The following is a 25,339-nucleotide window of genomic DNA, read 5'->3' as shown; positions in this document are numbered from 1 at the left end:
TGCCTGGGCTGCTGGGAACTGTTGTCTCTGTCTAGACAGTAGCTTCCCAGAAACAGCTCTATCACTATGGGGAGTCAGAGCAGATAATTATTGGAGGATATTTGGTGATCCTTTGCACATTGGCTAAAATAGTTTATTGTATCAGTTGTGATTGAGTACTTACTATTATTCCCTCACTTCAGGAACTAAGGGCAATGCAGTTAAGATAGAAAAACAAGCAAGGACTTCCTGGAAGTTCTGATAATTGGGCACACCTTTGTCTAAGAGGTACTGTGATGGTTGGCCATTATATGTGGATCTTCTTAGTAATACTTTTCCCAGTGCTTGTATAAGATGATTGGGTACCTAGTTATCATGTCTTTTCTGAGGAGCAGAAAGCTAGTCTGACATAATTGGCAAATAAAAAGCAAACGATATATTTTTGAGCATATTGGTTCCTGTTTGGGGAGCAGTAAGAGGGAGAGGGGGTAAAGAAAATGATTATATCCTCCCAAATCCAATCATTTCTGTGTATTCTGTGGCTGTTCTCCTCCTTATATACATGGTAATTTAGATTTTGCTTTGACAGGAACATAGAGATATTCATAAACTGAGAGGCAATATTTATAGATTTGGTAAGTATCTTATAAGGAGTAAATAATAAGGGCTCTACATTTTTGAAAGCATGGTTTATATAGTGTTCCAGTTTTCATTAGTTTATTAGTCCCCCATTATTCCACAAATGAGGAATAATAAGGAATATTTATAAAGTTATTTATTTTATTTATAAATAAAGTCATTTATTTCAAATTTAAAATAGCTTTAAAATTTAAAGTTTAAATAAACTCATGCTTTAAAAGAGCATTCAAAAATGTATTTAATTGACAGACTCTGAAAATCTATTTGCCCTCATATTATACTTAAAAAAAAACAATTGCTTAATAGTTATTTAATAACACATGTGACATTAGCAAGTATCAATTAACAACTTTAATGTCAATTTTTCTTGTTTTCTAACATCAAATGTTCTCACTTGATATATTTCCACTTTCCTATTCAGAAGGAAAGAAGGAAGGAAGAAGAGGGGAGAAAAGGAGGGACAGATGGAATAAGAAAGCGAAAGAGGAAGGAAGAGCTAGCTTCAAATTAGATTCATGGGTTTTAAAGTAACAAGAGAAACACCTGTTAGCAATGTTATATTTGTTCTTCAACAGGCTAGAAGTTCTCTAAAAGCAGTGAGCCGTAGGTGAATGCTGTGTGGTCAATTTTATAGTGTATAGTTGTTTTATGCCGGAACTCAACGGGATTTTTAAAACCTGCTTTTTCTGAGAGTCCTCTCTCTTTTAGGATCATTAGTCTGAGATTCAGTTGGGATTTAATGAGTAATTTTGAATTTCTCTGAGAAGAGATCATGAATGTACACTTGAAAATTAAAAAAATAATAATGTTAAAAATTATCTCTCTCTGCCAGACTATCTTTTGTCTTTTTCTTATGAATAAGATCAATTTCTGAAATGGACCACTATTTGATTTAAATACAATATCTATGAACCAGACACTTAAGCACTAACAAAAGTTAATCTCTGTGCCAGTATTTGAGTAATCAGTCATTAATGTTAAGTAAACAACAGTCCATGTTTTAAAAAAATAGGTGTTATTCTTGGTGTGTTCACATACTTCACCTTTTAGTATCTAGGAAATGATTTTTAAATGTGCTCAATATTTATTTTCTCAGAGAGAAAACATTTGCTGCAACCTATGAAAGCCAATCAAAAGAAATATATTTTAACTATGTTTGTTCTTGACCTATAACTAGTTCTTTTTTTGTTTGTTTGTTTTTGAGACAGAGTCACACTCTGTTGCCCTGGCTAGAGGGCCATGGTGTCAGCCTAGCTCACAGCAACCTCAAACTCCTGGGCTCAAGCAATCCTCCTGCCTCAGGGTCCCAAGTAGTTGGGACTACAGGCATGCGCCACCATGCCCAGCTAAATCTTTTCTATATATTTTTAGTTGGCCAATTAATTTCTTACTATTTTTAATAGAGACAGGGTCTCGCTCTTGCTCAGGCTGGTTTCAAACTCCTGACCTTGAGTGATCCACCCACCTCAGCCTCCCAGAGTGCTATATTACCAGTTCTTAAAACTGCAGATGTTGGCAGTCCTACTTTCTGTTATTAAGACCAAACACTTGTTGTTTTAAGGCCACTCAACTTTAAGACTGTATCAAAATGTGTGGAAGAGGGAGTGCAGCAATGTGATTTACAACATTGTGTTTTATTGTGGTGCTGTCTGCACATAGCTCTATGTACTAGCTCTTCCTGCTGTACACCCTGGCGGATTCACTCTCACCATCTTCCTTGTTAGAGACTACACGGCAGATTTAATAATACTTCAGAAGTACAGCGTTTTCATTGTTATATTATTGCAAACTAAAGAGAAGCTTTACACAAATGAGGCCAGTTTGAAATTGGCCAATTTGTCTTTATAAAACTATTTCTGAGCAACCAACTTCTGAGTGCTAAGATTGTGTTGAGTTCCCATGTTGGATCCTGATTGCAATACTCTCTGTTCTATTGACTAGAGCATTCTCTCCTGTAGTTCAGGAAGTTACAGAGATCATGTTTACAGGACCAGGGCGTTTCAGAGATGACATCTATCGCACAGCTGTGATAAAAGTCTCTGAAATAAAAAATAAAAACTCAACTGTAAACTAGTTCAGCTGTTTTCAGGAGAAAAGGTGTATTTAAACTTGATGGCATATATTTTTAAATTTGCCTACACAACACAATTATTTTTAATGTCATGGTTTAGATTTTGTGAAAATCTAACATTTTCTAACATTGCTCAGAAAGCTAAGTGAAATTGTGATCTTTCCAGTTTCTTAGAAAATAATGATCTAGAATTAATTTTTTTATCTGGTATGTAATGTCATTACTAGATGGTTAAATCATAGCTTCCCAAATACAAATGGGTGATATTTGAGGTTCATTCCCAACCTAAATTGAAGTCATTCTCTGTTTATTAATATAATAACATAAGATTAAGAAGATCAGCAACTTGAGTTTCTTTCAGGTACTCTAGGAATTTACAAACAATGGCAGGGAGAACTATACCACATAATAATGCATTCTTTGTACATTATTACATGTGCTCATTAAATATCTATTAACGAAAGCCAGAAAGAGTAAGGATATTTTAGATACTTTCTTTTATCATTTTGCATAATTGTATTTCCTGTTTACACATAAAACGGAGCTAAAAAATAACGCATTATAAACATTTAGTCACTTAGACTTTCAAAACATCTTCACAAACAACTCATCAATTGATATTCACACGAACTTTATGGGAAAGCAAATATTAATAGGATTAGTCCCTCTCATTACCAATGAGATAATTGGGGCCCAGATAAATTGTACGACAAGTGTTCCTTACATAGGCTATAAATGACAGAACAGACTTTGAACCTATACCTTGTGATTGAACTCACATCTCCTATTAATATTCTACTACTATTAAAAACAAAACAAAACAAAACAAAAAAACCCAAAATTCACCCCTATTCTCAAACTCTGAAATCTTTCTTTGGTCCCCGTAAGTAGTACAAATAGTCTACACTGAAGGTCTCACGTGCTGCTGACTGTTAAACCCTTTGACAATTTGTTTTCCTCATTGTACTGAAACTATTTTCACTGTAGTTGTCATTGATTCTTGAATACCCTCATGCAAGCACCTAATTTTATTCTTTATCCACCTTGAACATCCCCCTTCTCTCTTTTTCTATCTATCCATCCATCCTCCCTTGTTGTCCAGAACAGCATACTCTTCTGTTGATTCTGTCTCTCTCGGATTCCTTCTTGGCTTCCTTCACTGGCCATACTAGCAAACAAAACTGTTCTCTCTCAAAGAGTAGCCCTCGCTGGTGCACCACCCTGTGCCAGGGGTCCCCAAGACTATTCTCAGTCTCCATAATTTGCTGAAATGACTCACAGGACTCAGCGATAGATTATGGAGAAAGAATGCAGAGTCAAATCAGCACAGGGGAGAGGCACACAGGGTGAAGTCCAGGACACCTAGGCACAATCTTCCAGTGGTCCCATTCCAGTGGAGCTTCATGGAACATGCTTCCTTCTTTCAGCAATAATGTGTGACAAGTCGTGCATAGTTTTGTCTACCAGGGAAGCTCACTCAGAGCATGGTGTCTAGAGTTTTTATTGGGGGAACAGTCATATAGGCATGCAGCACCCTTGTTACCAACCATAGTTACTCAGACTCCAACCCTCCAAAGTAAAAGCAGGCATTTATCATAAGTCACATTGTTAGCATAAACCATTTGATCAGATTGGTACAATATGGCCCAAGGGCTCAGGCATACAAAAACACTTTTATCCAGCAAAAAATGTACCAAGTGCTTAGAAGTCATTTTCCTGGAGTGGCCAAGGGCCAGTCATGAAGACAAGGCCTTTCTTTGGAATGTGTAGAGTTTGAGCAGCTCAGCCTGCTGGATTAACCCTTTCCTGCACATACCTCACTCAGAGATACCTTTGCCTTATGCGTTGACCCTGATTATTTCTGACAGGACCGAAGGTGGCCACATCTAAGCTAAAAGTGGGTTATGCAGAGGCAACTTAAAGTACACAAAGGAATAAAAAGTATGGGATTGGCATTGGAGAGATAAGACTTAGCAACATATTTTCACGTGCCTATGGGCAAGTTAGGATTTCTAATAAATGTAGGCATTCAATATATATTAGTTTTCCAACTTTCCTATGATTTTCAGATTCTCAAATATGACTCTAACTTTCCCATAGTTAACAAAATGGCCCTTGCTGTCTTTTGACTGGACTGTTGGAACTGCTTCGTAACTGGTCTTTACTCCAACCTGAATAGCTGTGTGCACAGCACTCTCTTCCCCACATGGCCTGAAACTGCAGCTCTAATTCATTCTTTATATGACTGAACAAGTTCCTTTGTTAAAAGGCATCTTTGATCATTTACTCTCCTTGTCAAAAACCTTTTATGGTTCTCAGTTGCTCACAGATGAAAATTCACTGCCCTTAGCCTGGCATTCAGTTCCTTCCTTAATCTGTATCAAACTTGTATTTCAAGATTTGTCTTTCTTTACTTTGCTTATAATGTATACTTTAGTTTGAAATAATTTAAAAGTTTTTACATAGAAAAAAAACTATCAGTCTTTTCCTTTATGAGTTCTGGTTTTTTTTGTTGTTGTTGTTGTATTGTTTTTTGGGGGCTTTCCAACCAAGATCATAAATATGCCCTACTAATTTCAAACAATTTTTCATTATAGTTTTAAATTTATATTATGGTTTTGATACTATAATATAAATGTCTTAAATTTATTTTGGGGCATGATTTTTGATAGGGATGTAACATTGTTTTCACCAAATTTTTCCAATACTCTTTATTGAAACTCTTTACTTCACTACTTTCCAATGCTACATATACTTTAAAATCAATTTTGTGAATAGATGGATCTGATTCTTGAGTTTACATTGGTTTTCATTAATATACATATACATTTTAATACCAAAATCACTCTTAAAATTTCTCACACTTTATATGCCAGGTCTGCCCAGAAATTATGCAGTCATGTAATATGAAAAACAGAGACATTTTACTGAAAACTACACAAGATACAAGAAACGTTTTACATACAACAGTGATGCCTGAGTCCCCTTCAAAGTAGGCACCTTGGGACGTCACACAGTTCTCCCAGCACCTCTTAACGTTCAACATTTTCAGGTTTTCTGTTTTTTCCAGGCCTTCCAGAAGGTAGATCACTTTCAATAGATTCTCAACCATCTTTGAAGCATTTGTGCCACACTTTTATTTGCACTGCACTCATTGCATCCCCCCTGAAAGCCTTCTGAATTATCGGAATAGTTTCCATGGAGGAATGTTCAAGATTAACGCAAAATGTGATGCAGATTCGTTGCTCTACTTGCTCAATCACTTTGAGTGTGACGGCCACACAGTACACATGCTCACTCGATTGTCTAGCATCCCACTGACTTGTGCAGCTAGGTCATTGGTCACACATATGCATTACAGTCCACTCTCCGTGGCTGCCAGTTTGCATTGATGTTGTGCAAACCGTTCTCATTATATTAACAATGACTAAATACTTTCTGCACAGACCTGGTATAATGATAGTCTGCATTTCGAGTGCCCTATAATTGTCTTTTTAAAAAGGTTTTTGGCTCTTTTATCACACACATTTTCCCCATATCATTTTTAAAATAAGCTTAATCTAGTCAATTAAAATTTGTTTTAATTGGTGTAATTTTATTTGGTATTATATCAGTAGCATGCATTATTTATAAAGAATGGGCATTTAACATATTTTGTCTTTTTATACAGAAATATGGTATGTCACTCTTGATGATTAAGTTTATATTTTTTGATGTCTTATAATTTCACTCTGAGTTTTTTTCATGTACTTGTTAGCTTTATTCTAGGATACTTTTTTTAAAATCAATTTTATTTGTTTTTAAGAATAGGATTCATATAAATTATTTCTTGCTGGTATACAGGAAAACTGCTTGTTTAGGTGCATGTAAATCTTGTGTCAGAAAAATCTTTTATTTAAGATTGCAACTATTTTTGGTCAGCATTAGAGGAAAGATAATTTATTAGAATAATTTATTGAAAATCTTCAAAATCAGACAGAATATAGCAGCATCTGCATACCTCTGAGGGTTAAAGCAACAGGAACAATTTACAATCCTGTTAGAGAGGAGACTTTTGGAGTAAATGATCTCCAATTAATTTTTCTCTTCTTTTCTTGGATATATTTTTACTGTATATATTTAAGGTATACAACATGATGTTTTGATAATACACTAATATAATGAAATGATTACTATAGTCAAGCCAATTAATACAGTTACTTTTATCATTTTTGTGTAGTTAATAGCACCTAAAATCTACTCTCAGCAAATTTCTAGTATGCAGTATAATATTAACTATAGTCCTCATGCTATACTTTAAATCTTTAGGTATTTTCATTCTACATAGCTGCAACTTTGTACCCTTTGGTACAAAGGGTACCCTTTGGATCAAACCTCCATCTCTTCTTCCTGGCCTCTGGTAACCACAATTTAACTGTCTATATCTATATATTTGGCTTTTTTTTTCTTCTCAGATTCCAAATATAAAAGAGATCATACACTATTGTTTTTCTGTATCTGGCTCATTTCACTTAGCGTAATGTCCTCAGGTTCATCCATGTTGTCACAAAGGGCAGAATCTCTTTCTTTCTTAAGGCTGAATAATATTCCATTGTATATATATGCCACAATTTCTTTATCAATTCATGTATCTGTAGAAACAGGTTGTCTCTATATATTGGCTATTATGAATAATGCTGAAATGAACTTGGAAGTACAGATACCTCTATGAGGTGCTGATTTCATTTCCTTTGGGTATATACCCAAAAGAGGCATTGCTGGATCATATGGTGATTCTACTTTTAATTTTTTAAGGAATCTCTACAGTATTTTACATAATGGTTATATTAATTTACATTTCCACTAATAGCAAACAAGTGTTCCTTTTTCTTCAAACCCTCACCAGCACTTGTTATCTCTTGACATTTTCATAATAGCCATCCTAACGGATGTGAAGTGATGTCTCATTCTGGTTTTCATTTGCATTTCACTGATGATCAGTGACATTGATCATTTTTTCATAAGCTGATTGGCCATTTGTATGCCTTCTTTGGTAAAATATCTATTTAGATCCTTTGTCCATATTTTTTTAATCAGGTTATTTGTTATTTTACTATTGAGTTGTATGAGTTCCTTATATATTTTGGATTGTGTCCTCCTATGGCAAAAAGAACGAGCTCTGGTCTCTTCATCCCCTTAAAAGAACACTAATCCTATTCTTGGGGACTCCTCCTTCATGACATATTTACCTCCCAAAGACCTCACCACCTAATACCATCACATTTGGAGATTTAAGTTTTAATATATGAATTTTTCAGTGACACAAACATTGTCAATAACAGATGAGCTTTCTATTTTATACAATGTACTACACAAATGATGGTAAAATAACTTTCTTCAAATGGATACATGATGTTTTCTTTTAAATCATGTTCTTTGGTAGGCCCTTTACACACAGATTGTTATTATTCATTTTATTTGTACTCTTTGAATGAAGTATTTCCTACCTAATTGCCCACTCACCCTGTAAAGATGAGCTCATTGTTCAAAGCTATCAGATTAATCAGCACTTGAAAATAAATGTTTGAGAGCAAATAAAACTGAGCTGGGTAAATATTATCCGCTCCTCATTAATAACTGTTTCAAGCAGACATTTTACATGCAAGTTCCATGTGTTAGAGACATGCTGGCCTGCAGGTCTTGCTTACTGTGGAGTTCTTACATACTTCCAAAATGCTTTCACTCTTTATCTAGATTTTTCGTAGGATAATCTATTCCCTCTTTTGAAAGTGAGATGATCAGAGTATTGCAAAACAGAGGAATCAATTGAAGAAATATATTATTTCATGATGTTCCATAAAGGACATAATCCCTATGTAAAGCTTGTCCAAGGAGGGAAGATCATACACTTCCCAACCTTAGGCCAGAGAACTGCCATTTAACAATTTCTTTCTGTCCTTTTTTTACTCCTATGGGAGTAAAACTGGTTCATCATTGTCTCCTACCCTGCTGTCTTCTAATTCTGTTCTATTCCCGGAGTGCTGACATCTTGATCTTCCCCAGCTGCTTCTTCTATACTTTATAGCAATTAACATTCAGAGAAAAACATTTTCCTTTTTAGAAGTTATAAAATTTTCAATCATGTGATCTTTGAGCTCAGGGAATAGCCAGGCTATCCACCAGAGGGAAGCTATACTTTAGATGAAGAAAATTTTCTTGTTTTGGCAAATGTGAAGAAGAAGAAAGACTCTCCAAAGATCTCATCTCTGTCTGGCACAAGAGGATTTTTCTACTGTACTTGATGGTACCAAAACAGAAAATGCTGGGCTACAAGTAAAGAAACAAGGACAAGTGCCTTAAAAATTTAAAGAGGGAAAGTAATGAGAAGTGTGGAGGGGAGAACATGGGGCATTACTGAATTTTCAGTTTAAGCTGTCAAGTAGCTCACAGATTGCCAGACATGACACTCCCAATTTTGAAAAGACAGTGAAAAATGAACTCCCTTATAAACTGGAAAGTTGGACTTCTAACACCTGTGTATTATCAGAGGAACATTAATCCATTTTACTAATTCCTAAATATTTTTCTTTTCATTCTTTTTTATATCAATTGATTTAAATCTACTGGGTGGAAGCATATGCAAAACAGATAAAGAGATGCAAAACATAAGTTGTAACACACGACACTATTGTTACAAATAGTACTATTATAAGTACTGTAACTACCATTTTTAACACTTACTATGTCATAGGAAGTATGCTAATCATTTGATATGCATACTTGTTAGATTTATCATTAAGTAACATGGGGAAGGTATTAATAATATTAGATGTTAATTTTTTGTAAACCCGACAAGTATAGTTATACAGGTACAAATCATGGTTCATCATTAATCTACCACCCAGTTTTTGTATGTAACTCATTTGTTCAGCAGTGATTCATTGTATTACTGCTAGTTGGCAGTGCTGGGCTTGATGCTTTGGACATTTAGAAATGGTAGATCAAATAAAGTAAATAAAGTATCAGGGCTGGGAAAATCCTAGGCACTTGGCAATTACAACTTACGATTTTGAAATGCCAAAATGAGGCTTGTGGTTTACAAGACAGAGATATTTTTCAACTACAGAACTATGAAAAAAAAAGTCTGTAGAAGAGATGACATTTCAGCTGAGAAGGCTGTAAAATATGAGTAGAATTCAGATAGCAATAATGGACATAAAAACAGCATTTCATGGTGAGGAAATTATATGAACAACACGAGGAAGTCAGGGAATACAAGGTATGCATAAGATCCTGACAGGTGGCCCAGCTCTGTATTAGCACAGACAGGTAGAGGACAGCGGAATAAGTTTTGCTGTGACCAGCTCACCAAGGGCCTTTAGCACCAAGCTAAATTTTTATAACTTATTTAGTAAGATTCAGAGATTCACTAAAGGGTTTTAGAAAAGGGCAAATGCATCACCAAAGAGGTTCTACTCTGGAAGCAGAAGATAAAAAGAATTATATGGAGAGAAAAATTAAAACCAAGCAGATCAGCTAAGAGACCACAATCAGAAGTCAGAGAGGAGGTGACAGGGCTGCATGAGGATGGCTCCTGTGGAATTAAATGGAAAGGATATATTCAGAAAGATTAACCAGGCTTAAGGACTGGGGCTTGTGGGGAGTGAAGAAGAAGAAATAATGTCCTTACAAAGGTAAATTCCTCAAACAAAGAGCCTATTATTCTAACGAAAATCATCTTACAAAATGTATTTGTTAATCTTGTATCTCAGTGCCCAGTGTATCTTTTATAAGGTGTTTATTGCATATTTTTCCCTTTCAGAGTATATTTTTCCATTTCCATTTATTAAGGAATTAAATGAACTCCTTTGCTCTACCTCATAATAGTCTAATAGTTTAATATTCTGCATTCAACTTTCACTGAGATGGTTTTATGAACAAATATTAGCTTTCTGTACTTTAATGCTTGCACAGGATCTCATGAATTTTTATTTTTAATTAAAAACTGACTCACTGATTGCTAATCCTTTTAGATTATTCTTTAGCCTATTTGCATCATCTAAGCATCTTTTCTTCTACCAATTTTATTCCCTTATTCTCCACCCGAAACTTCAATATAGTCCTGTGGTTGAATCTATTATTAATCATATTCTTTCAAAAACCAACAAATTTTTTTTGCATCAAACATTGTCTTCCAAGTTAAGAAACAAAAGGCTTTTCTGTTCAAGTTGTGTGGTTAACCCTAGCAAGTGACAAATGCTTTTTTTTTTTATAAAGTATGCTTCATTGAGAAAGAAGAAATTGAATTAATTATCTATTATTTAAGAGGTCTCACCATGGAGAAATAATGTTATCTCTTTTTAGAAATTACTTTTTGATCATAAGGTGAAAAAAAAGCCTATGAAAAATATAAAAATTGGAAAGGCAAACAGAGCCTTCCCATGAGGTGTTACAGTGGGAGAAAACCCTCATTAAGAATGAAATCTTGAAAGGGATTTGTGAATGGAAGCTGCTTTGCAGGCTTTCGATAGGAAATTGTCCTCAAGCCTTGAAAAGTCATGTGACACCTGCCACATCCTCAAAATGTTGATTAATGATATTAGGTTATTAAGTATGGAATGTATGATTTTGAATGAAAGGTTTATTATACCTCAAACAAGAAGCAGCACAATTAATCAAAGTATAAGTCTAAATTATGGACACAGATCTGCCATCTTAATGGTAGCTTGTTTATGGCAGCAGTGAAGAAGCCTGGAGACCTAATGGCAATGAAATCGAGAAAGGCATTTTCCATAGCTTGTCGAGAATTGAATATTTTTCCTTGCGTGAAGTGGTCCAAAGCCTGGAAGAAGTGGTAGTCAGTGGGTGCAAGGTCTGGTGAATATGGTGCACGACAGAGAGTTTCCAAGTCCAGCTTCTATAGTTTGAGTAGCATCAAATTTTTGCAACATGTTCTTACAAGAGGATTGGCCTATCTCTATTGACCAATCTCAGCTGTTTCATCACAGCATCCTCATATTTCATCCAATTGGTTGCCGTAGACATCTGCTGTAATCGACCGAGAAGGCTTCATGAAGCTGTACTGGACAATACCAGTGCTGGACCATCAAACAGACTCCATTGCTGTGTTTTAGCACTTCATCTTTATCCAACTATTGTGCCAAATGTTTGCGATTGTCAAACAGAATCCATTTTTCATCATACATAATAATATGGTGTCGAAATGGTTCCCCTTTATGTCATGACAGCAAAGAAAGGCAAGCTTCAAGGCGATTTCTCTTTTGATGATCAGTTAATTCATGTGGTACCTACCTATCCAGTTTCTTTATCTTGTGGATTTGTTTCAAATGGTCCAATATTGTTGGAATAGTAATGTCACACCTTCCTGCTAATTCACGCATAGGTTGACATGGATTTGCTTCCACACTGCTTTCAGCTCATCGTTATCCACCTTGGTCTCAGGTCACCCACATGACTCATTTTCAAGACTAAAATCATCAGAATGGAACTTCTCACATCACAGACGTGGTTAACTGAGCGTTCATTAGCCACATCATTTTCAAACACTTTTGTTGATGTTTTGAGCTGTCTGTGCTGCATTGGTTCCATGACAGAACTCATATTCAAAAATAACATGAATTTTTGAGTTATCCATGGTTTCACAAAAATTTCTCTAAAAATTTTTTTGAAAGATAATCAAAAGCCAAAATGTGCATTTGAAAGAATGAGGATGTACATTTACAATAAAAAAGATAAAACAAGAAGTTTCAAAGTGAAATGCCAAAGATATCAACTATCAAACTTAGTACTTAAAGAAGTTGGACATTCCATATTTATTTTTTATTTTTATTTTTTCAGCATATTATGGGGTACAAATGTTAGGTTACATATATTTCCCTTGCCCCACCAGAGTCAGACCTCAAGTGTGGACATTCCATATTTAATAACCTAATATGAGCATTATGTCCAATTAGCAAAGTTGATAGGAAGAAACTTAGACTGTATAAATATTCACACAAAAAATATTTTTCCTGAGATACAGAAAAATGTTGGCATGCAGAGATACATAGAGTATTATAAAGAGTGAAATAAGAGGTAGAATTATTGAATAGGGGGTCATTTTTGTTTTGCTATTAAATGTCTGCACATTATGTCTAAATTGTGTATTTATGCATATAGCGTTCTATACTATTTTTGTACAGTTTCTTTTAAAATCACTTCCCATTCTGGTGAAAACTATGTAATTGCTGGTATATGACAATCCGGTTCTTATTTGTTTGGGAATTACTACAGGGATTCTGTCCAGTTAGATCACAAGGAATATTATTAACAGAATTACAAGTGTCAAACTAAAATCAAAATTATGTCAGATAGCTTTAAACATATTCTTATACTTCATGGTGGTGAAAAGTCATTATAAAATACTCTTCCTGGCCACAGAGGGTTGTCCTGAGCAACCTCTTTTTTTTTTTTTTTTTTTTTCTATTTCCAGTAACCAGTTGTGCCCAAAGTAGGTACTGATTGTTTGTATGAGAGGATGGAGATTTTCTGTCTTTGAATGCCTTTTACTTCCTTTGTTCCACCTCATCCTCACTCACAGTGCAGGAGGGGATTAGCCTTTATGCACTTCCTTACTTACCCCTAGTCTTGGTGAAGGAGGTAGCTCAGGTTATGTTGCAAAGGAGTCTTTTATGCAAGAGAAACTCTTGCTTGTCTTTCAGGTGTTACACTCTGAAGAGAATGAGTACCTAGGATAAATGAGATTTGCTGTCTCAACTGCCTTGTGTTAACAGCATTAGCAGGACTGGTTGACTTGATTATGTATGTGGGGCCATATAATAATAGTAAATCGGTGGCCCTCGAGGTGAGGAAATTGGACCGAATAAACAGAAAAGAGGATAGATGTGAGAGGTTTCCAGGCATCCAGGTGATGCAGGATGTACATAAACTATAATACTTTCCACTGCCCAAGGAATGAAAGAGTGTTCAAGTGCAAGCTTGGGTCTTTCAGGTGATAGAATGAGCCAGTGTGTTTTAACAGATGTGAATAAGAATGGCAGGGTCACATCTGGATAAGGCTCTTCTCTCTACAGGTGTCTGAATAAAGCCTTCTTCACAGAATTTATGACAGCCAGTTACTCTTTGTTACATTTGAATTTATAGTTTGGAAATGACAGTGGAGAATTTGTGTGCCAGTGATGCCTGTGTACAAACTCAGTGCTCTCTCTTTCTCTACACACACACACACACACCCCACATATGCATATAGTGAGCCAAAAATTATATTTCTTTAATATTGAACAAAAAGTACCATATTAAGATATTTCCTAAAAATTTGCTGCATTCAAAAGCATAGGAAACTTAGAAAATATACTTTAGCATATCAGTATTAATAGCTACCCTAGTAAGATTAGGCAGAAAGAGAAAAAATGGCTTCACAAGTTTCTTAATAAGGTGGAGATGAGATGGGGAGAAGCCTAGGGTATTTTTACCCAGCAAAGTGATGAATAAAAATGATTGCGCTAGTCACATTGAACCATGATACATTCCAAAGGGACTGAAACCCTTTCATGAATGACAAGTTATTCTTAAATATTTTTCTCCTCGAATTTTTATAATCATGGTATCAAGAGAGTAGATATAATTAATGTTGAAATGAGACTTGTGTTAGAAAACTGATGGCTAAGATTTAATATTTATCTCAGTTATATGGCATGAGACTCAATCATAGCCAAGTCCATTAGGGTTCCTTCAAATTTTCCTATGTAAAAATTTTACCCTAGTCCTTATATATTTTTTATTACTTTGTTTTTCTTTGATGTTTATTTTGTTTCTTCATTTTGTTAGTTTTCCTCATGACATTTTTATGAAAAAAATGTTTATTATTTAAGCTGGAAAGACATTTGTTAATACAAAATTTAGGATGTATTTGGAAAAGTATAGCTGGATTAATACACAAAATTATTGGCATTCTTATTTTTTCCATCACTCTTAGACAAATAACATGTGGAAGCATTTTTAGATTTGTATATTGCAGTATTTTGAACTATTTAGCAGTTTTTCCTATAATGGAAACAAATCCTTTCACCTTCATATGTAGTCATCCAACCTCCCCCATCCTCTTTGCTTTTTTTTCTTTGCTACCCTCCAATCCAAGAAGCTTAATTTTTAAAACTGCAGTTGGGCAGACAGCTGGTCTTTGTAGAAGATTTAACACTTTGAGTATTTTGAATACAGTTTTGTAGCTGCTGGAAACTGAAATATAAATAAAATTTTCAAAAAATGTGAGAGAGAAAAATACCTCACAACTAAGCCACATACACAGTCCCAGCTCTTTAAGGGACTCTTTTTAGAGGGAAGACATTATTTTTCTCTTAGCTATGGTACATATATGGGATACATTCATGGGTTACAACAAATTGATAAAGCATGATTTCAAGAATATGAATAAAATAGGATATGACCAGTAGAGAATCCACCATGTACTGTGACTCAGTGGAAACCTCTTATGGATACTTTTAACATTCTCATTACAGGGGTTTCAATAGTGAATGCTTAATACATAGTCACATTAGGATGTACTCATACAAAAGGAGCAATGGAAACAAGTAAATGCCTAGAGAAATGCTATGTCATGAATTTACAAAAGGCTAAAATCAACAAGGTGCTGGTAACCCAAAGTTTCTACCTTGCCCCTAAACAGCTACCAATGAAGTTGCCACTGTTTAAGTTAAATATGGTCCTGGTGTTGCAATCTAGAATTCAGAATTGATTTTCCCATCGAAACAATGTAAAAATTTTTGGCTAGTTTTCAATCAATTAGCATAATTAATACTTTGTTTGAGGGGTACATGAATGTAAGTAAAATTATAACTGAAATTTATTGAATACACCAGGCAATATGTTAAATACTTTACATATACTATTCTATCAAACATTCACAATAATGCTCTAAGTAATACAACCATCCCAGTTCTGTGTATAGAGAGATACATAAATGAGGAAACTTATAGAAGCAGAAGTTAAGTAACTCATGAAGGTTGTACAGTTTGTAAGAGAAAGAGATAGAATCAATATCAAGCAGCCTAATTCCAGAGGTCAATCTTGAATGCTGCACTATACCATCGCCATAGTTACAGAGGCTTTTTTGTGTTGTTATTAGAACATAATCATTTATTCATTATACTGTTTCTGAGGGAAAATTCTTTCTGAGATTATGGAGTATAACCCATATGTTATAGCAGTAAAAGAAAAGTATATTGAAGACTGATTTTTTAAGAATTCTGCTGAATAGGCATGCAGAAAAGTGGATTGCCAACTTACTTTCTTGAAATCTATCAGTATCTTCATCAAATCTTTCCCTTCTGTCCACGTGCTATCTTGTTTAATATATGCAGTAGTTGTTAATCCATATGGGAATTATCAAATTTCTAACTTCCCTCATCACTTTCAATTTACATTGTACTGGAGATTCCAACCAGGCAAGAAAATAAATAAATAAATAGCTAGCATCCAGCTTGGGAAGAAGGAACCAACCTCTGTTAATTTGATGATGACATGATCATAAATGTAAGAAGTCATAAAAATACACAAAAACCTACTAGAACTGATAAGTAAATTTAGTAAATTCATAAGACATATAAGGTTAATAACTTATTATGAAGCTACAGCAATCAAGACAGTGTAATACTAGCATAAGGATAGCCATATAAATCAATGAAATAGAATTAAGAGTCCAGAAATAAAACCTTACAGTCACGGTCAATTGATTTTTTTTTTTTTTTTTTTTTTTTTGAGACAGAGTCTCACTTTGTTGCCCAGGCTAGAGTGAGTGCCGTGGCGTCAGCCTGGCTCACAGCAACCTCAATCTCCGGGGCTCAGCGATCCTACTGCCTCAGCCTCCCGAGTAGCTGGGACTACAGGCATGCGCCACCATGCCCGGCTAATTTTTTGTATATATATTTTTTTAGTTGGTCAATTAATTTATTTCTATTTTTGGTAGAGACGGGGTCTCGCTCAGGCTGGTTTCGAACTCCTGACCTTGAGCAATCCGCCCGCCTCGGCCTCCCAAAGTGCTAGGATTACAGGCGTGAGCCACCGCACCCGGCCACGGTCAATTGATTTTTAACAAGGTACCAAGACAAAACAGTAGAGAAAGAATAGTGTTTTTGAAAAATAGTGCTGGGTCAATGGCATATTCACATGCAAAAGAATGAAATTGGACTCCTACTTCATACCATATACAAAAGTTAACTCAAAATGGATCAAAGACATAAATATATGAGTTAAAAAATCTCCAACTCATAGAAGAAAACATAGGTATACATTTTCATGACCTTGTATTAGGTGATAGTTCTTAGATATGACCCAAAAGCATGAAAACAAGGAAAAAATAGATTGACCATCTCAAAATGAAAAATTCTGGTGCTTCATAAGAGAACATCAAAAAAGTGAAATGAAGAATGGAAGGAATATTTTTTTTTTACTTTAATTTTTTTTATTTTGGCATATTATGGGGGTACAGATTTTAAGGTTTCAATAAATGCCCATTTCCCCCCCTCCCCCCAAAAGTCTGAGTCTCCATCATGACCATCCCCCAGATGGTGCACATCTCACTCATTATGTATGTATATACCCGCCCCCCTCCCCCCTCCCACCTGCCCAATACCCTATTACTGTAGTACCTATGTGTCCACTTAGGTGCTACTCAGTTAATACCAGTTTTCTGGAGAATATATCTGGTGCTTGTTTTTCCATTCTTGGGATACTTCACTTAGCAGTATGGGTTCCAGCTCTAACCAGGAAAATATAAGATGTGCTATATCACCATTGTTTCTTAGAGCTGAATAGTACTCCATGGTATACATATACCACATTTTATTAATCCATTCTTGGATTGATGGGCACTTGGGCTGTTTCCACAGCCTTGCAATTATGAATTGTGCTGCTATAAACATTCGAGTGCAGGTGTCTTTTTTTGTAGAGTGTCACTGGATCATTTGGAAGAAATATTTTTTAAATCAAAGCTGATAAGGGTCTAGTATCCAAAATATACAAACAACTCATATAACTCAATAATAAAAAGAAATAACCTAATTAAAAAACAAGCAAAGAATCTGAATAGAATTTTTCCAAAAAGATATACAAATGGCAGTAAGCACATAAATATATCATCAATGAGAAAAATACAAGTCAGAACCACAGTAAGATACCACTTCACACTGACTAGGATAACTACAATGACAAAGACAATAACATATTTTGGCAAAGATATGGAGAAATTCGAACCCTTATAAACTGCTGGTAAGAGTGTCAAATCATGAAGTCACTTTGGAAAATAGTCTGGCAGTTCATCTAAAGGTTAAACATAGAGTTACCATATGACCCAGAAATTGTACTTCTATGCATATAACCAAGAGAAATGAAAACATATGTTCACCCAAAAACTTCTACATAAATGTTCATGGTAACAGTATTCATAGTAGCCCAATAGTGAAAACAATTTAAATATACAACTGATTCATTGAGAAATAAAAGGTAGCATATTAATATAAGAAAATATTATTCAGCAAAGTGAAGCAATAAAATACTGATACATACTACAATATGGAAACATTATACTTGAAAACATTATACTAAGTTAAAGAAGGCAGTCACAAAACACTATATATTTTATGATTTTACTTATATCAAATGTCCAGAATAAGTAAATCTATCGATTTAGGAGTAGATAACATTTCTATTATCAACAGACAAATGAGAAAAAAATACCATTCATAATAATATAAAAAACATCATATACTTAGGGACAGATTTAACAAAATATGTACAAAACATATACTCAGGAAACTACAAAATATTAGTGAAATAAATTTAAGACCTAAAAATGAAGGATTTGCCATATTTATTGATTAAAAGATACAATCTTGTTGAGATATCAGCTCTCCCCAAATTAATCTATATATTCAACTCAATCCTAAACATAGTAACACTTAATGTTTTTTTAGAAATTGCCAAACAAATTCTAAAATTTATATGGAATTAAAAAAACAAGCTTTAAATGGCCAAAGAGTATTGAAGAACTAAGGTTGAGGACTTATACGGCCTGATAAAGGAATTATTATAAAGCTATTGAAATAAAAATATCATGATATTCATCTAAGGCTAGACATATAGATCAATGGAATGAAATAGGGAGTCCAAAAATAGACCTATACATGTAAAGCTAATGACATCCAAAAATGGTGCTGGGCCGGGCGTGGTGGCTCGTGCTTGTAATCCTAGCACTCTGGAAGGCTGAAGCAGGAGGATTGCTTTAGCTCAGGAGTTCAAGACCAGCCTGAGCAAGAACAAGACCCTATCTCTACTATAAATAGAAAGAAATTAGCCAAACAACTAAAAATATAAAAAATTAGCCAGGCACGGTGACAGGTGCCTGTAGTCCCAGCTACCAGGGAGGCTGAATTAGGAGGATTGCTTGAGCCCAGGAGTTTGAGGTTGTTGCAAGCTAGGCTGATGCCACAGCACTCTAGCCTGGGCAACAGAGTGAGACTCTGTCTAAAAGAAAAAAGAAAAAAATGGTGCTGAGATATTTCTGTGGGTGGAAAAAATTTTTTTTTTCAATAAATGATGCTGGAACAGATGAATAAATGGATGAAAATAATGATCCTTGACCTTTATCATACATTATACCTAAAACAAACACAAAATGGACAGCATACTTAACACAAAATCCAAAACTATAAAATATTTAGAAAAAAATAGAAATTATCATAACCTTGGGGAAGGCAAAAATGTTTTAGGAAACAAAAAGGATTAAATACAAAGGAAAAATACGATAAAATTAAAACTGATGATCTTGAAAAGCCATGGGTAAGGAAAAAAGACAAACCACGGACTGGGAGAAAATATTAATAATACATATGGGACAAAGAGATATCCAAAGTATGCACAAAAATCTAGCAACTCAATAGCAAAAAGAAATCAGTATAATTTTTTTAAAAATGAGCAACAGATTTGAACACACTCTTTTTTGATTATTATGGGTACAAAAGATATGTTAATGGTTAATAAGCACAATAAAAGGTATTTAATTTCATTGATGATCAGGGAAATGTAAATTAAAACCACTAGTTACTATAGATCCACTGGAATGGCTAAAATTAAAAAAGATTGTCAATACCAAGTGCTGGCAAAGACATGGAGTGACTAGAATTAGGAGTTACAATGGTACATACCTTTCGGTACACTGCAATTTTTTTAAAGGTATAACTCATAAATTCCACTATAAGATATTTATTCAAGAAAAATGAAAGCATATGTCCACAAAAGACTATATATATATATATATGCATATATATATATATACACACACACACAAACACATACATACATAAACACACACACACATATACACAAATGTTCATAGCAACCCTATTCAAAATGGCTGAAAACTGGAAATAACTCAAAGGCCCATCAACAGATGATTGGATAAACAAAATATGGTAAGTCCATAAAAAGAAGTTCAATTCATCAATAAACAAATAATAAGTTGCTGATACATGCAAAAACATGTATATATCTCAGAAACATTTTGCTGAGTATAAGGAGCCAGAAACAAAGGAGGGCATACCGTCGGACTTAGTATCTATGCCATTCAAGAAGGGGCAAAAAGCAGATCGATTATTGCCTGCAGTCAGAGGTAAGAGTGAGGAGTGACTGAAAAAGGCCACCCACGAGGGCACTTTCTGAGAAGTTGGAAATGTCTTGCATTTTGTTTGGAATGTTATTTACATATATAACTGTTATTTGCATATATAACTGTCAAATTCATTGGATAGTATACTTAAAATTGGTGTATTTTTATCCATAAAGTATACTTTAGTAAAGTTGATTTAAAAAGAAAATCAAAGTAAGTAAAGAAACAAAGGCTTATGAGCTGTGAGAGCTAAAAGTAGATTTTGAAACCAGCTTTTAGAATTCTCTTATTTAATATTTCACGAGACTCAGGACCTATACAATGGTAAGTGACTTTCTTCATGTTATTTAGCTGGTCAGGGGAAGACCCAGCATGAGAATTGAATTCTTCTGACATTTTACATTACTTTGTAGAAAATCCAGGTGATAACACTAGATTGTAGCTCAGTCAACGTTTTCTTGAGACCCAAGTGTTACATTTTATTCATTAATCAACATTTTGTGGAAAAATCAAAGCACCATTCAAAACTTTATCCTATCTGTAAATATAACATATGTATGGTTCCTGTAAATATGAATATATCAAAAGAAGATCTCCAATTGCTTGCCACAGTGGGCTGAGAAAATGTTTAGTACTTGCAGCTGCAGGTACTATACAATTCAAGCAAAGGAGAGTGAAAAGTGAGGATTTGTTTATCCAAATTATTAGTTTTGTAATAAAAATAAATTAAAACGTGCCTATAGATTGGAATGTTATAAGCACTAAAACTTAAAATAATGATGACATTAAGAAAAAATAAAGCCTTGCTAGAAACAAAAATTTTAAATGGATTTCAAATATAAGCCTGCCTGCTATCAGACTCCCTATTTGGTAAGTGGCATACTTCCAGTTAGAATTAACTTAATTCAGCTTCTGTTTTGGTGGTTATGATATAGTTTATAAACTGACATTATCAGGCAAATGTCTAAAACAATTTTGTAATAAAATCTCCTTGAGAGATATACCCCATTCCTTTTTTTATAATATTATTTTCATATATATATATATATATGACTAGCTCTCCAAATCTCAAATTATTTGTAAGCTACTCCTAATGTGACCTAGTCCAAAAATGTAAGAATTTAAAGTTTAGAAGTAGGAATTAAGAATAAAAGTATCCTCAGAATATGATTGTGAAAAGCAGGGAGGAAGGAAGGGAAGAAAGAAGGGAAAGGGAGAAAGGAAGAGGAAATGTAAATGAGGAGAGTGGTTCCTTGCAAAGAAAGATGACAACTTAAAGCTTTGTTTACTTTATTCTCCTTTCTAAAATACACCAAAAGAAACATGTGCAATTTGTAACTTAGTGAGATTAAGTAGTATATCGAGAGGAGATGAGATAGCATGACTAACAGAGCTGAAAAAGTCACAGTGGTTGAAATTGCCTTTTTGCCCTGAATGACTATAGGGCGTTAGGACATTGGGCAGAATTAATGATGTTGCTACCACCTCGTTCTTGTCATAGAACATTTTTGGTGGAATTCTACCCACTCTCAGCTATGTACTGAAGTGAAGGAAGGAGAGGAGGAAACAGATAAAACTTCAACAAGGGAGATAATTGTTTCCGGCTCTGGTTTTGCTCTCTTCTCTGCAATACCCCTCCCAAAGCACTCTGCTCTATATTCCCATAGTGGGAGAGACAGCACGAGCAGGCTATTAGTCACAGCATATTATTCTGTGTAGGGCAGTGTCTTAGGGGAATAGAAATGGTTTTGCCTTGCCAGAGAAGTTTTTATAGTGAAATGTTTGGAAATGATTGTTATAATACATGGTCAATAGCTAAAAATCTGTTCATATGAACAGTGTACTGATTTCTCTGACCATAAAACAGTTTTTAGTACAAGACCTGCATGGAGATCAGCATGAATGATATTGTTATTTGCTTTAATCATTGCAAAATAGATTTGGAGCTAGGAAAATATCTATTATCTATGGTATAAGTGGCATAAGTACAAAATTTAAAAAGAGACAGAATAAAGAATATAAACCCTGTTTGACACTATGAGTATTTCTCAAGGAGTTAGGAAAACAATTACAATCATAAGATGGAGAAAACAATTTTGGTTTCTGAAACTACAATGAAATAGCTAACTGTTTTGGAAAAGTATTGAAATTTGTGTCATTTCTTTTTCTTTTTGATAATGAACAGCTTCTTAAACAAGGAAATGGCTTGACTCATGCCAGCTACCTATATATATAATCTGATGAAAGACAGAGCTGCTGGTGCCTTCTGTTTTCCTTTTTTCTATTACTGAGTGTCTTGAAATATCAGACTGATTTATTTTGTTTAGGCAAATCTATAATGTTTACTCCAAATGTCATGCAATTTCATTTTTGGTTTTCTTGAGCCAAGAGCTGGTAGATGGGTTTACTTCTAAACTGGATCACCTTGCTCTGAGTTTGTTAGCTGGGTCACCATAGGAGAAAACCCCGAATGGTGACAAAACCACCACAGGATTAGAGGCATTGCATATACAAGAATCTAGTTTTGTCATTCCTATTTAAATGCCTGAGCCAAGTGCTTATGCTGCCTAGAGCCCGCTTGTTTTGCACACTGTCGCATATTCTTTCAGATGACGTTACATATGGAGCCATAAACTCAATCTAGCAGTTTATTGGCTTCCAGTTTTTCTTCCAGCAACATCAATCTATTGCTGAATATTTGAAATTTAATCCCTTTGGATGTTCAATAACAAGCAGTAGCCCAGATCATTTAATTTGTCTGGAATTATAGGAGAGAAAAAAGGCTGATGCTAAACAAGAGATGCCAGGGGAGAAAAATCACTGAAGCTGCTTTCTTATCGCTTTGGCAAATGAGACTTCGTTCCCCTTTCCGGGAGCACATTGGAGGATAGTGGCTCTTTGGTGTCACTACCAGGGAGAGAGAGCATGAGATACCTATATTTTTTCTAGCTTCAAAACCACTAGGAAACTTTTAAGTTGTAAATAAAATTCGTATTTAAATTTTCCTCTGCTCAAATTTTGAACCTCTGATGAATTAAAAACATATGCTTTTTACAAAGTTGTTTACTTGGCATGATAGGAGTATTTATTTACTTAGAAATCAAGACTCTATTTGAGCAATATGCAGTGTGATATTTAAGTAGTCTGTTGGGAGCCCAAAGTCATTTCCCATCAACATGTTTTAAATGATGCTAAAATTCATAGAGCAACCTATAAAGATATATTCAACCCCTAACAGACATTATGGATAGAAGTTTTTTGTTCTATCTTAAATATGATTGTGAACATTATAATATTTTCACAGAAAGATGCACTCATAGGTCCAAATGAGGTTGACAGGAAAGCATCACCCCTTGATATGCCTTGGATGCTGGAGTAGTGACTAAGAATTCGTTGGTGGCAGCTCCCACTGATTGTGGCAGGGACCAGGGAACGCAGACAGGGACTCAGGGCCGAAATTGAGTACTGAAGATGTGTTGAGAGAAGTAGACTTGTAAGGATGGACAACTCTAAATAGGCTTCCCAGTCCACTCCCAACTCATACCCCGGTTCCCTTTCAGAGAATTTGCAGCACTTCTTCTGTCTTCTGGGCACTGAAACAAAACCAGTATTATTTAGGTTTTCTACAGATTTTGTTTTAAAGAAAACCATTCAACATGTTTCTTTCTGTGATTCTTCAGTTCCTTTTCATTTAGACCCATCCTGGAGTGATAGTCCAAAGACACATTGGTGATAAAAATATGAAAGTTAAACTTCATTTCCAAGTTAAAATAAATTGAGAATTCATTGTTTTTTTTAAGACATTCAGTCACTGGGACTAGAGTGGGAGCTCCAATGAAAGGAAATGGGTTAAGTATTAGGAACACTGACAAACTCTTCATTTGTTTCTTTACTCATTCATTCACTCAACAAATTTTTACTAGATGCCTACAGTCTACCAGATATTGTGTCAAGTGATAAAAACTTAAGAGATGAATGTGCCCTAATCATGGCCACTCAAAAAAGTTTATATTCTACTAGCATGAAAAGACATATAAAGGAAGAAATACATTAATGTATTATAGCTATCATGAGAGAAATGATCATAGACTATTGTGTTTCGTTATTATTGCTGCTGTAACAAACAAACATAACATAGTAACTTAACACAGCACAAATTTATTCTCTTACAGTTTTGGAGATCACAAGTCCTCAAATCAAGGTGTGGGCAGGGTTGCATTGTTTCCTGGAGGTCTAGGGGGGAAGCTATTTCCTTGCCTCTTCTAGCTTTTAAAACTACCTGCATTTCTAGGCTTTCAGCCCCATTCTCCATCTTCAAAACCAGCAGTGTAGCATCTTCCAATCTTTCTCTCTCTCTCTGTTTTCATAGTCACACTAGTCTTTCTGACTCTGACCATCCTGTCTCCCCCTTAGAAGGGCAGTTATAATTACATCAGAATCACCTGGATAATCAAAGATGATAATCCCATATCAGGATCCTTAAATGGCCTCTTTTTTTTCACCATGTGATGTATTAATAACATATTCAATGGTTCTGGGGATTTAGAAGTAAAAACATTTTTGTGGGGCATTCATTCTACCACAGATGTGTTGGGGTTTAGAGGAAAGACAGTTTGGTTCTAAGTGGGGGTTCAGGCAGGACTTCTGGAAAAGAGTCACTGAAGTAGTAGTGCCTCAGTCACAGTTTAGATTTGGTCATGAAGTATTCACCAGGGGAACCAAGGTATTCCAGAAGGAGGCAGTGTGAAAAATTTTCACAGTCAGAGGCATAGAAAGTATATGTTTAGAGAACTGCAAGTAGTTTGACTTGCCTGAAAAAAATAATTTTTAAGGAGAGAGTTCCTAAATGACAAATGCATAAAGCTAGTGTTAGATGATTAGGTCAAATTATACAGAACTTTACTTGTCAACCAAGGGTTTTAGATTAATGTTGGCACCCTGCCTTGTGAACTTCAGCCACCTCCTCAGATTCC

This window comes from Microcebus murinus, chromosome 11 (assembly GCF_040939455.1).
Source record: "Microcebus murinus isolate Inina chromosome 11, M.murinus_Inina_mat1.0, whole genome shotgun sequence".
Classification (NCBI taxonomy): domain Eukaryota; kingdom Metazoa; phylum Chordata; class Mammalia; order Primates; family Cheirogaleidae; genus Microcebus; species Microcebus murinus.
Note: the sequence above shows the minus strand (reverse complement) of the source record.